Genomic DNA, 15505 nt, shown 5'->3' with positions numbered 1-15505 from the left:
CTAAATGAAGTCACTTTTCATTTATGTGTAACAAGCTAAGTTCGATCTAACGGTTGAAAGATATTAGCTTGAGTCTAATCAGGTTTTCATCTAAAGATGAATATTGAATGCTTGATTGCAAACCCTGAGTTGAAGACTATATAAGAGAGAACTCTGGCAACTGGGAAACCTAATCCCCACACCTCTTGTGTGATACTAGTTGCGACTAGAGTCGATTCTCCTTTAACCTTAGGTTTTTCCAAAACGTTGTAGGTTAACGACTTGAAGCCTTCATTGTGATTGCTAAGACAGAATCAACTATTTTCTCTGTAGTTGCGTGTTCTGATCATGCTATTTTCTATCATGATTGAGTACTATCTTCTCTAAGATTTGCTCGAGATTTAATATCTGATAGGCAAGATAAAAAGTAGTCACAAACATCTTCATCTCATCATTTGTGATTCCACAATATCTTGTTTCACTACCATACGATTAAGATTATTGTGAAGTGATTTATATTACTAGGTTGTTCTTCGGGAATATAAGACCGATGTATCAATTAGTTCATGTTCACCTTGATTTGTCAAAAGACGGAACATAAACTCTTAGACATTTTTGTGGAGACAGATTTATATATTCAATAGACTTTTCTGTGTGAGACAAATTGGTTTATCAAGTCTTCGACTTTGGGTCGTAGCAACTCTTAGTTGTGGGTGAGATCAACTAAGGGAATCAAGTGCGCAGAGTCCTGCTGGGATTCAGACACGTAAGGAACACGACTGTACCTTGATCGGTGTGAGATTGGTTAGAGTTCAACTACATTCCAGTCTAAAGTTAATCTATAGAGGATTAATATGGTGTGGTGTTCAAATCTGCGCTAGGTCCCGAGGTTTTTCTGCATTTGCGGTTTCCTCGTTAACAAAACTTCTGGTCTCTGTGTTATTTGTTTTCCGCATTATATTTGTTTATATAATTGAAATATCATAGGTTGTGCGTAAGTCAATCAATTGTGAATCCAACCTTTGGTCGTTGATTAAATTTATTGACACTTGGATATTGGTTTTTGATACCGTCAAGTTATTTCTTATATTCAATCGGGCTCGCAAATTCCTATTTGTTTGATTGCAGATTGAATTGAGATACAACTCTTGGATATATTTCCATTGATTGAGTCTGTCTGTCTTGTTGATTCTCTTGGAATTATATTGGAGTTTTTCCATACATATTGCTAAGCGAAATATTGGGTGTGGTTGTTAGACCCCCGCTTTTTCAATTGGTATCAGAGAAGGGAAACACGTTTAAGACCTTATAATTCTGTGTTTGTAGCAATCTGACTCTATGGATAGTAAAGACTCGATAAACGCTTCACAAGGATTTAACTATGATCTTAGAGAACATTCTGAAGAGCTAGTTAATATCCAGAAGTAGTTGGATGAACAAATCCGGATCAACTCTGATATAGTTGTAGAAATTGTAAGGTATAAGGATTTGAAGTTTGTCAAAGTATCTTCAATGGATTAGAATAACTTCTATAATTCTTTCCTGAGTAATTGTCGCAAATCATGAGATAAGCGAGGTTTAGGCTCTGTGAAACCTGATGTGACTCAGAACTACTCATATGAGTCTAAAGATGTTGGTCCATGTATATTCTGTGATTCTCATGATCATTTTAAACATATATGTACATCATTCAAGAAAAGTTTAAAGGTTGCGAGTAATCTTCATAAGAAAGTTGAACAACTGTTTACTTCTCTAAAAAGGTGTACAAAGCTAAAAAGAAATCCCAAACGAGATAGTAGTGTTAATATGTGAGCTTTTTCTCTAAGATCTACATCACCCTTTCAATGGTTCCTTGATAGTGGATGTAACCGACATATGACTGGAGATATCTCGTGGTTTGTGAATTCAAGCAACTTTGAAGGAGGTCCTGTAACATTCAGAGATGGGAGTTGTTGCTATATAAGCAAGAAGGGGACGATCAAACTTCCTGGTGTTCCTGAAATCCATGATGTAGTAAACGTTAAAGGTATGACTGCAAATCTTCTTTCTGTTAGTCAAATTTGTGACAAAGTCCATAAGGTTGTCTTCAATGCGAATGGATGTGACATTGTAAATAAAACTGGAAAAGTAATTTTTCAGGGAACTCGTGGTAAAAATAACTGTTATCTTCTTGATACTCAGTTTAGTAACTGTTGCAACTTAACTAAGGTGGAATCTACACATCTTTGGCATGAACGTTTTGGTCACATCAATTATCGCCTTCTAACTAAGATCATTAACAAACAACTTGTTAGAGGCGTTCTCAAAATCAATGCAAAGATATTTATGGTGTCTGTGGTTCCTGTCAAAAGGGTAAACAAATGAAAGTTCCACATAAATCATCTCGAGATATTCTCACTAAAGCCCCACTTGATTTAGTTCATATGGATCTCTTCGGTCCTATTCAACAACCTACGATTGCTGGGAAGAAGTATCTTTTATTTATGGTAGATGATTGCACTAGATTCACTTGGGTGGCATTTTTAGCTCATAAGAATGAAACCCTTGGATTCAAGATTATTGTGTTAATGAAATCCAGAATGAACAAGGTCGCAAGCTAAAGAAAATTAGAAGCGACCGTGGAACTGAATTCAAGGACACTAAGGTGTTTGAATTTTGTGACAAACTGGGGATTATTCAACAATACTCACCACCCATTACTCCTCAAGCTAATGGAGTTGCATAAAGGAAGAATAGGAACATTCAGGAAATGGCCAATGTAATGCTCCATAACAAAAACTTATCATTAAGGGTTTGGGGAGAAGCTGTTTTCACAGCGTGTATACCTAGGGTCAAAAACCCTAAAATACTCCTTATGAGTTGTGGTATGGTAGGAAGCCCAACTTACATTATCTCAGAGTGTTTGGAAGTAAGTGCTACATTCTGAAAGATCGAGAGCAGAAAGGGAAATTTGATTCCAAAAGCGATGAAGGTATCTTTCTTGGCTATGCATTGGATAGTCGTGGTTTTCGAGTATTTAATCTCAGAACCCAAGTTATGATGGAATCTGCAAATGTCATCATTGATGATCTGAGCAATTTTCGTCATGATAGCCCTCCTGCTGAATTTCCTCCAACTGAGACAATTGAGAAAGTCAAGGAAGTCCCATAATCAGTTGAAGTTGTTCCAACAGTCGCTGATCCTGATATTTCTAGTGACGAGGAGAAGAGCACAAATCAGGCTATTCCAGTTGAACAAGAACGTGCTCCTCCGCGACATCTCTGGGTTCAAAGGAATCATGATACTAACATTATCAATGGAAGAAAAGATGTTACAACTAATACAAGAGGACAACTTCAAAATATTTGCAATTTTGGTTGCTATCTATAGCAAGTAGAACCTAAAAATATTGATAAACTCTTAGCGATCCCTTTTGGATGAATGCAATGCATGAAGAGTTAAATAAATTTCAAAAAAAAAGTTGTATGGGATATCGTACCTTTTTCCTCCAATATCAATATTTTTGGTACCAAATGGATATTCAAGAACAAGTCTAATAAATTTGGCACCATTGTCAGAAACAAAGCCAGACTTGTCACTCAAGGATATTCACAAATTGAAGGTATCGACTTTGACGAAACCTTTGCTCCTGTGGCACGCCTTGAGTCCATTCGGTTACTATTAACTCATGCTTGTTTCCTTAAGGTTGGTCTGTTCAAATGGACATAAAATCCGCGTTTCTAAACGGAAATTCAAAGGAAGAGGTCTATGTTGCTCAACCAAAAGGATTTGAAAACCCTGATTTCCCATATCATGTCCTTAAGATGAAAAAGACATTGTATGGGTTGAAACAAGCACCTTGTTCCTGGTTCGAAAAACTAACTACTTCTCTTCTAAGGAAAGGTTTTTCGATAGGTGGAGCTGATAATGCATTGTTTACCAAGTGGAGTGGGAAAGATGTTGTCATTGCTCAAGTTTATGTAGATGATATCATCTATGGATCGACTTCTGAGAAACTTGCAAAATATTTTCAAGTCTCTCTTGGTAAGGAGTTTGAAATGAGCAATGTTGGTAAATTAAAATTCTTTTTAGGATTACAAATTCAACAACATAAGGATGAAGTTTACTTATCTCAAGAAAAATGTGCTAAGGATCTTGTGACAAGGTTCGGTCTTGATAAGTCAACTCCAAAATTATCTGCTATTCCCACTACTGGTAAATTACATAGAGATGAGAAATGAGTAAATGTGGATCAAAAGCTTTATCGATCTATCATTTAAAGCCTCTTATATCTTACAACTACTAGACCTGATATTGTGTTTGGTGTTGGTTGTTGTGCTAGATTTCAGGCTAATCCAAAGGAACCTCATCTTGCAGCTTCAAATAAGATCATGCGATATATCCAACACAGTATCGGGTATGGTATATCTTATACTTTTCATACTAATACTGATCTTACTGCTTATTCAGATGCAGATTGGGCAGAATGTGTAGAAGACAGAAAGAGTACTTCAGGGAGATTTTACTATGTTGGGTTGAATCTTGTGGCATGGCATAACAAGAAAAAAAAATCACAATCCCTGTCTACATGTGAAGCATAATACATTGCTGCAGGTTCATGTTGTACTCAACTTCTATGGATGAAACAAATGCTTGTTGATTATGGAATTGACACTGGTGTAATGAAGATCTTTTGTGATAACTCAAGTGCGATTCGCATCACTGAGAATCCTGTTGAGCACTCAAGAACTAAGGACATTAACATAAGGTATCATTTTATTAGAGATCTCTATGAAAATGGTATTATCAATATGGAGTTTGTGCCTTCCAAACAACAATTGGCTGATATTCTCACCAAACCTTTAGGTGTTGCTACGTTTCAACACTTACAGTAGTCTATTGGTGTTGTTTTAGTTCATTAGTTTTCTATCCTTTTTGCCCCTGGACTCATTTATATCTATTGGGTAATCATGGCTTAGAACATCAGTGTAGCGTTGTTTCAATTTCGCATTTGTTTCTACATAGATAAAAGTACTGTTAGGGATCAAAGTATATAAATTAATCCTTATTTTCTTGCAAAAGTAAGGTCGCTCTTGTTGTTCTTTCGGGAATGACATTTTATGGGGGGGGGGGGGGGGGGGGAGTTCTTATTTGAAATTGTGCTTAATTGCCAAATGAGTGCGGCTGTGGAATATTGTAGGAGTTTTCTTGTATCTTTATAAACTCCTTGATGAATACACTAAGTTTCGACTATGTGAAATCATCGAAACAAAGTTGATATGTTTTCTTTTAGTCATGAAGTATCTCTATGAGAATTTCATTATGATCCCACTAGTTTTCGCACCTTTGCCAATTTATATTGACAAAAAGAGGGAGAATTTATGTGTAGTTCACACTACAAATACATATGGTTTACGGATCATTATGTAAGGAGGAGTGGTTTTCATGTGAGATGAAGTGTTGACTAAGGGGCAATTATCAAAGTTGTGATACAATTGGACTTTGATGTTGTGCAATAATACTATGACACAGTATAACAATACGAAAACATCTTATTTTTATATATTGTTATAGCCACGGATCTTCAACAACTATGATGATGAGTCGAACACGTTCAGTATCACTGGAGTACTTGGAAGTAACAAAGATTTCGAGTAATATTGAAGAACCAAGGAAATCAAGCATTTGGATGATAAGCTACAAAGTTTATTTATTTTGTAATCCATATGTATTGACAGTTTTGTCACTAAAATTGACAAAGGGGGAGATTGTTAGAGCACTGCTCGGTCGAACTCGCAAGCGTTGCTATCTCAAGCTTGTTTTCAAGTTCAGTTTCCAAAACTATAAGTCTTGATTTATATCCTACTTGTAGCTAAGTCTCGGATTAGGATAAAAAGTGTAGTTGAGCATTAGACTTCACGGCGTTCATAAATTGAAGACGAAGAACTAATAAGGGAAGCTTGTGGAACTTCATCAACAAAAGGTATGTGGAGACTTGAACTCATCTATCACTAAAAAGTCTATCTACTCTATCTCCTATTTGAGACAAAAAACGTATAGATATATAGACTTCTATTACACACATTTGATATTTTGAGCTGAGTTTAACTTGCTTACATATTTCTCGAAATATGTGTTGGTAAGCTTTCGCTTTAACCAAGTTCATCTTATATTCTTGAAGAAAGTCAAAAGATGATCATGTGAAAATCGTCTTGTAACATATTTCATGATATGTGTGAGACAGTCATTTGATGTAGCCTCGGAATGTTTCGTATTATTCTTTCGATCACATGAAAATTGCTTCGAAGCTAATAGTTTGTGTGAGACATTTATATTCTAAGAATGTTTCAATAATTGAGATGGGAGTTTAGGACAAATAACCATGATTGGATACAACACAGTATGCGTACTTGTATGCTAACTGTTGCTAGTTATTCCAAGTCCGGAAACCATGGTATGCATACCCGTATGCGTACTGGTTGGTTTAGAGAAAGTCCGGGAACATAGTATGCATACCGGTATGCGTACTGGCGTGAGGTTCAAGTTTCAGTATTCAACTGAGTTTGGAGGTATGCGTACCCGTTCGCATACTGGCAAACCCAAACTTAGTTCGTCCACTTAGATATGCGTACCCTTTTGCATACTTGAGTAGGTTATATATGTTCTAAAATCGTTTTGTTCATGAACTAATACATTTATATAATAAGAAATGCAATCTTTTGAAAACCGTGGAAATGATGTTCATGAATTGATTCCAGTGAATAAAAATCGATTTTGCTTCAATTGTGTCTTGTATACTTCTATGAGAATATATACAATTGAAAAACTCTAGAACTAGATTCATTTGAGTCATTTTAACTAGTTATGGTTAAGATGAATAAGGTTGATATGAAAGTGTTCATATGACTAACTTCGATTAACTATTGTGGAGCCAACAAGGTGTACACATTTAGGTACGGTTAATCATATCTAAATAAAGTCACTTTTCATTTGTGTGTAACAAGCTAAGTTCGATCTAACGGTTGAAAGATATTATCTTGAGCCTAATAAAGTTTTCATCTAACGGTGAATATTGAATGCTTTGTTACCAAGGTAGCATCGATTGCAAACCATGATTTGAATACTATATAAGGGAGAACTCTGGTAACTGGGAAACCTAATCTCCACACCTCATGCATGATAGTAGTTGCGACTAGATTCGATTCTCCTTTAACCTTAGGTTTTTCCAAAACCATGTAGGTTAACGACCTGAAGATTTCATTGGGATTGTGAAGCCAGACCCAACTATTTTCTCTGTAGTTGCGTGTTTTGATCTTGCTTTTTTCTATCGTGATTGAGTACTATATTCTCTAAGATTTGCTCGAGATTTAATCTCCGATAGGCAAGATATAAAGTAGTCACAAACATCTTCGTCTCATCGTTTGTGATTCCACAATATATTGTTTCTCTACCATACTATTAAGATTATTGTGAGGTGATTGATATTACTAGGATGTTCTTTGGGAATATAAGACCAGTGTATCAATTGGTTCATGTTCACCTTGATTTATCAAAAGACGGAACAAAAACTCTTAGGTATTTCTGTGGGTGACAGATTTATCTATTCAATAGACTTTTCTGTGTGAGACAAATTGGTTTATCAAGTCTCCGACTTTGGGTCGTAGCAACTCTTAGTTGTGGGTGACATCATCTAAGGGAATGAAGTCCGCAGGGTCCTGCTGAGATTCATAAACGTAAGGAACGCGACTGTACCTTGATCAGTGTGAGATTGGTTAGAGATCAACTACATTCTAGTCTGAAGTTAACTTGGAGTAGGCTAGTGTCTGTAGCAGCTTAATACAATGTGGTGTTCAAATCTGGACTAGGTTCCGGGGTTTTCCTGCATTTTTGGTTTCCTCGTTAACAAAGCTTCTGATGTCTATGTTATTTCTTTTCCGCATTATATTTGTTTACATAATTGAAATATCACAGGTTGTGCGTAAGTTCAATCAATTGTGAATCCAACCTTTGGTTGTTGATTAAATTGATTGACACTTGGATATTGGTTTTTGATACCGTCCAAGTTATTTCTTATATTCAATCGGGCTCGCAAAATCCTATTTGTTTGATTGCAGATTGAATTGACAAATTGAGATACAACTCTTGGATATATTTCCATTGATTGAGTTTGACTGTCTAGTTAATTCTCTTGGAATTATATTGGAGTTTGTCCATACAGATTGCTAAGCGAAATATTGAGTGTGGTTGTTAGACCCCCGCTTTTCCAGTAGTCATTCTAAAATCTTCTTCTAATCCTCCAATTGAAGAACAAGAAGAAGTTCAATTATTGGAAGCAAAAATTCAGCCAAATGAAGAACCAACTCCTCAAATTTGGATATAAATATATTTTCTAAAAACCATTTATTATTTTTACTGTTTTTTTATTGATAGAATATGATTAATTCATAAAAAACTAGAGTTTTTTGCGGTCACAGAATGAAGTTCGGCTTATTAGAGAGACGAATTATCAGCTGAACTGTTCATGTTCTTCGGTCTGAAAGTGCTTATGAATAGTTCGGGTGATAATTCATTTCTAAATGATAGACGAATTTCTAGTATTTATATATAAATCATTGAAGTTGTAAAGTTCGGCTGATTCGAAAGTTGAATTTTTAGCCGAACCTGACACTATTTCTCCAGGTTTTACAAATAAGTTAGGTTCAGCTGATTCAATAGTTTTTTTATAAGCCGAACTTATAATTTAAAATGGTTCAGCTAGTTCTTTATTTGTTTTATAGGTCAAACCTCTAACTTGATTTTTCTTCTCAAAATTGATGTTTGTCGTTTTAGGCTTTGAATGTCTTCTTTATGATGTGGAAGATAATATAAATGATAGAATGTGGTGTAGTGAGATGATAAAGATTGAAAGATCTCTTCTTAGGGATTTGGATATCTTCTTATATAAATCTATAAAAGTTAGTATTTATAATCCTTTTGGGATCGTATTTCCTTGAGATAAAAGCCAATTTGGTGTCCAAATATGTCCCAAAACAGTGTCAGATTCGGCTAATACCATGCCAACCTTTCCCGGCTGAACCTGAGAAGTGAAATTTACACCAGGTGGTTTTCAGGTTCGGCTGACTCGATTAGATCACTTTCAAGCCGAACATTTCTCTGTAAACACTTTTAAAATATTAATTTGCAGGTTCTAGGTTCGGCTAGCTTGTGCTGATGAGTTATCAGCCGAACCTTCTCTCTGCAGACTCAAGTCTTTTGATATTATTTTCTCCATAACTTTTTCGTCCGATGTCGGAATGATCTCATTATTTTTGCGTTGTGTTTGTCTTTTGATTCTCTTGAAGTTGAAGATAATATCTCCTTGATTTTAACACTTTTAGTAATTTCCACCTTTTTTGTTTGATTCATCCTATGAAAAGTATGCACAATAGAAAACATACGTAATAAAAATCCTAACCCCTAAATGTGTATGAATTTAAGTGATTTATGGAAAATCAGTAACATGTTCAGCTGATATGATTTTTTGAATATGAGCCGAACTTGGAAAAATATATGGTTCAGATGATACGATATTTAGAGTGAAAACCGCACCTAACTCTTAAGATAAGGTTCGACTTGTGATGAAAATTTCTTATTAGCCGAACATTTAAATAGTAAGTAGGTCGGAAGTTACAAACTATAATAAGTTCGCCAATAACTATTGTATTTCGAGTAATCCGAACTGTTCATCTTCTGTAGTATACAAGTTAGGTTTGGCTGATAATTTCAATTCGAACCTATCTCTGGTTCGCCGAACTTGGGTGAAAAAAATATCAATTTTTTAATGATTTCAACCTACATAAATGAAATTAAACAAAATCTGGAAATATACTTATGCATTGTTAGCATTGGGTTTCTCATCATTGTATTCATCTTCTCCATTTGGCTCATACAAATACAAGTTTTTCCTCACTTCCCCTTCTTCTCCAAAAAACCTAACTTTTTTTTTCTTCCTGAAAATTATCATCAACACAAACTTTTATAGTTTAATTATCTTAATCACTAATCATTCACATTAAACAATAATCAAAATTATTCATTATTATTAACACTAATACAAAAAGGGTAAATTTTCCATTATCAAAAATATTTGGTTAAGGGGTTATTGAATTTACTATTTCCAACCCGTTTTTGTCTACCCTCAACTCCTCAATAATCATGCTTCCGTCATCAACAGGTTCTTCATGGTCGTTACGAGTTGACTGGTCATCTCTTTCTTCAGTTGGTTGCTCATCTCTTCCTCGTCATCTCGGTGGGTGCTCCGTGTAGGGTTGCCTTCTCCTCATGTCTTCAACTCTCTCACTCCTTCGTTGTGCTATCGGAAGTGGAGCTCATGATGCTACCCTTGCCATTCATAACTTTAGATGTTACTTTATCAAGTTATTAAGAATTATGCTACCAACTTTAAATCGTACGGCTTACTGAGTTAACATAGAAACTTCAGAAAACTCAGAAATAAACAATTGTTAACCAATGACTGCTTCGATAGGTCCAAAAGAACTTTAGAACAATGATTTTGAGGATGGTCAAAAACACATAAAAACTTGAAGATTCAAACAATAGTTTATTGTAAATGGAAATCACACGTTCTTGTAAGTTAATAAGGGTTTGAAAAACTTAACAAATAACGAATATCTCAAAAACTAATATTAGATGAAAAAATCGATATGAGAGAAAGTTCAAAAACTTGATGACAATTTTAATGTATTCTAGATCCAAAATTGATAATGATAAAAGATCAAAAAGATGAGAGAAGATTTAGAAGTGAAGATATGAATAAATCTAGACTTTCATGTAAAAAAGATGATAGAAAACTTAAAATATAACTACGAAAAGAATAAGAGAGGAAACTATGATTCAAACCATGATTTTCAAGAACAAATCTGCAGGTGAGAATGAATCCTCTTACTCTCTTCAAACTGTTCTAGCGCCAAAATGTAACTGCATGAAATCCTACAGTACACACAAATGGTAAGCTAAAACTATGAAAAATCAATATTATAAATAACTAAAACCATGATTTTTGTATCACTTTGTTCACTTAAGATAATGATACTAGTATTATGATTAAGGAACTGTAAGTATACAAACCTTAATTCACAATTTACTCAACTTACACAAGATATCTCTCAGACTAAATTGTAACTTATCAACCCCTTTACATGGTTCTCTTGCCTCTTATATAGTCATTTACATAATGGGTGACAACTCATAATTTACTTCGAACACGTTCACACTTTTCTTATGAATTAGAACTACCTCGCTGGATAGTGGATGACAGCTAATATAGCCCTCATGACATCACATGCAAATCTGTCATGGAATGATTTTGATTTTTTGTTAAATATTTTGGAGTCAGTGTGAGATAAAAATTTAGTGCACTAAGGCCTATTCCTACGCACAAGGTTAAAAAAAATTGTTTGACATACCAGGTGACATGGCAAATTAAATGAACTTCGTCACTTTGGGAAAACCACAGAGTGAGAAAAATTCGAGCAAACGATATTGTTAATATCGCCAGCGATGACGTCTTTATCTCCAGCGTTACCATGAATATCGCTCGATATTAAGTCTAGCGCCAACGAGTAGTTCTTTATCGCCTATAAATAGGTAATTTTCAAACTCAAAACTTACACCAAAATTTTTGTGTAAAAATTTTCTTTTCTCTCTTTCTCAATCTAATTTATTTTTTCAATTTTCCCCAGATGACATAATTCAAACCCAACTTGATTCGGAACGCAACTTGATTTTTCTGGAGTAACGCTTGAAGGTGTTGTTAAGAAGATATGTAAATGTGATAGTTATAAAGAAATTGGTACAAAATAAAGAAGTCTTCAAGTTATGGATATTAATCAAGTCAAAAAATGCAATTAAGAAAAGGAAAAGAAAAGTTCAAGGAAAGGAAAACCAAGACAAAACAATTTTGAAGACAAAGAAAAAGATAAACAAAGGAAACTCCGTTCACGAGCGCATTAATCGGAAGTTATGCGAGATGAAGAAGATAATCAAGATGAAGTACATTGTCCCAAATTTTTATTTTTAAAGTCTATTTATTTTTATTTTTCAAATTATTACTTTCTTGTAAAATGAATAATTTGAAGTTAAATGAAATTTGAAAATTTGACTCGTATTGTTGAAAATTAAGCTTAGTTATTTTATTTTTAATCCAATCTTACATTTTAATTTAAACTAAAGTAGGATAAATATTAAAACTTAAGTTGACAATTAAGAAATTAAAACATAAATATTGGATTATATTTTGGCAACCCTCTTAAAATCTTGAAACAACTTCCAAATTGGAAGTCTTTCCGTAGATGCGACGATATTCCATATGACAACTTTGTTCAAGTTCCATCATGGTTTTACCATCCCTCATGTTTGGACCTTTTTGCTGAAGTAAAATAAGATACTTAGTAAACCCTGAAACATCACGATTGTAGCGGTTTATTGTTTGTTCTTGAAATGTTCTAAATATGTTTTCCCAAAATATTTGGTGGTGGGATGCTTCTCAGAATATAGTCTCAGCGTAAAAAACATAATTCCTGCAAATACATTCATTTTCCTCAATAGTAAATTTTGGTAATCGCCTCCTAATTCGATTTTGCACATTGCCACGATTAGCAACTCTTTGATTTTCGACAGCATGTTGGTTTGTTATGTGTTGAAGGGTGAATTCTTGTTTAGGTTCTACCCGTCCTAGCCACACCAAATGATCTCACAATACCAAGAATAGTAAGGGAGAGAGTTGTCTTTCTATTGTACCTTGTCCCTTCTTATATAGGTTTTCCTAAAAGATCTTCTATTTAATACATCATGACACATGTCTTAACCTCTCTTAATTACTCTTAGTGCCATTCCTTAGTTTAATCTCCTTCTTTTTTATTAATTCCTTCTCTGTACTTCCTTCTTCATGGGTATTTTACATTTGGGCTTGGGTTCAGTCCCCAAGTCCCCATACCTTATGCCAAACTCATCTCCATTCTTAGGGGCACCCCAAGCCCGTTAAGGGATATTTTTTCATGTACCAACATTATTCCCCTGACTATTGGGTCAATTATCAGATGATCCAATAGTCAAATTATTTTACATCTTTATGCGCCACGTGTTGCTGGGAGTGGGGCGGCTGCCGCATCATTTATGGTGCTCCTTCCCTTATATAGCAACATCGGCTTCCAATACGATCATCAGTTTCGAGTTTTCATTTCCATTCCCTCACTTCTCTATCGAATACTTTACTCAGATGGCTTATTCCCTTCACGGATACGTATTGACTGTAGCGCCAGTCCCCGCGTTGGTCTCAATGTTCAAAAAGCTGGAACTGGCGCGCTTTCTACTAGTAGAGGCCGAAATTGAGGCGCTTTGCGAACATAGGTTGGACAATATAGATTATATGTGCGCTCAGTTTGCAGAGCATTACGAAGCGCGCCAAGCCTCCGAGGAGGCCGTACGATTAACGTCTGCAATCCAGCATGCTTTGGATGATATTTTTACAGCTCGACATGCTGCTATTTCGTTACTCACCGAATCCTCAACGATGAGGGCGACCATTGAATACGTCGTCGCTGATTGTCACTCGCATATCTCTGGTCATGCATCTCCACGTCTTCTCTGAAACACCCTATCTTTGACTTCCGCTTCCGCGCTTGTAATCTCGTCCTACCCTAAAGACGAACTTGTGTGTTTCTTGGTGTTGAGGGAGTAGATAGATGTATTGTGGAATCTCATGAAAGTCCGTCGGGATAAAGCTCGTCAAGATCGTGATGAGCACGAAAGCACTCTTCCACTCGCTCAGAGAGCGAAGGCCAAGGGAAAGATCATTCTGGACATCCACAAGTTGATAAGTGATGTCCATTGGGGGATATCTCAAGCCAACGTTCAGTGTGATGAGAGTAGGCTCATGGCGGAAGCTGTGGATATGGATATTGCCCATTGTCGTGCGCTGTTGTCTGACTAGGTTGCGTACGATTTCGAGAACGTCTTCATTTTCTTATCGCCCAGCGAAGAAAGACATTTCTCCTTGTTAGGTTTATATACCTATTTTCTTTGTGTGATGTTGTTTTTTGTTTGTCTTTTTTATTTTTGGGTTGTAGATTTACTTAGTTCTTTTCTTATTTTTGTCTTATACGGGTGTCGCTATGCTGGCCTTGTGTCTTAGTCTCCGAGTCCCCGACGTTTATATCAGAGGCTTTCTTCTTTGGGGTATCCTAAACCTTCTTGGGAATCATTACCTCTTGCGTTCCTACGAATTTCCACGTGTCATGGCATGCACAAAAAAACGTAGGGGGTGCATTGCATCGTAAACCACGTCATTCCCCCTTTATATATGGTTCTCATTTCTTAATCTTGGTTACTATTTTCTTTTCAACTTCACCGTCTTTCCCTTCTTTTTTTTTGACCAATAAGCCGTAAGCATGTCTAGTTATCTTCACGGGTATGTGTTGTCCCTAGCGCCTGTTCCTATGTTGGCATCGGCGATGTTTAACCATGATGAACTAAAGCATTTGTTGCTCGTGAAGGCTGAAATTGAAGCGCTTGAAGAGCAAAGGGTGGCGAACAAGAATGTTATGCGTGCTAAATTCAGAGAGCGAGATGAGGCGTATCGGGCCACTCAGGGAGCTGACTTATCGGGACGCGTGCCGTTGGAGATCCAACACGCGTTAGATGAAGTCGTCACTGCTCGTGACGCGACTGAGCGCCTGTTCGCGAATTCTTCAATAATGATGGCTACTGTTTATCGCATCATTTCCGACTGTCGTTTGTGGATTTCTGGCCAAGCAGTCCCACCACTTCTGGGGCATATTCTGACCTTGTCCGCCACGTCTTTGCTTGTGATTCATCCCTATCTTTAGGATGAGTTGGCGCGTCTGTTGGTTTTGAGAGAAGAAGCGGGCATGTTATGGACGCTCAGGTTGATCGATCAGGACAAGGCGTGTAAGGAGTACGATGAGCATGAAGATACTCTTGCACTCTCTCAGGGAGCGGAGGCCGAAGGAAAAATTATTTGGGATATTCACAAGTTAGTACATGAGTCCGATCAGGATCTTCATTTATCCACCGCGCAGTGTGATGACGGGCATTTGATGTTGGAAGCCTTGGATGCAGAGATTGCTTGCTGTCGAGCATTAATGGCTGACTACGCTTTGTGTCTTTTTAGCAGGGGTTCTGTTGTTGTTTTTGTTGTTTTTTTTCCCTATCCGTTTGGAACATGATATGAATCGGATTTTATTTATTGGGATATTCTACTGTATTTATTTGAACAACTAGCTATGCTACGTCTACCTTCTCTTCTCCCCCCCACCCTCACCCCCTTTTTTTTGCGAGGGGAGTTAGGTGAAGTGGGCGTTGGTGGAGCGCTTTTGTGATTACTCTCCTTTTTTTTAACAGGGTATTGGATGGGGTGGGCATGGGTAAAACGCGCCTACTCCCCCTCTTTTTATTTCGAAAGGGTGTTGGGTGGGGTGGGCGTGGGTAAAACGCGCTTATTCCCCCTCTGTTTTTTTATGTCGAAAGG

The sequence above is a fragment of the Papaver somniferum genome, chromosome 9 (genome assembly GCF_003573695.1).
Source record: "Papaver somniferum cultivar HN1 chromosome 9, ASM357369v1, whole genome shotgun sequence".
NCBI lineage: Eukaryota > Viridiplantae > Streptophyta > Magnoliopsida > Ranunculales > Papaveraceae > Papaver > Papaver somniferum.
This window is presented reverse-complemented; position numbering follows the sequence as displayed.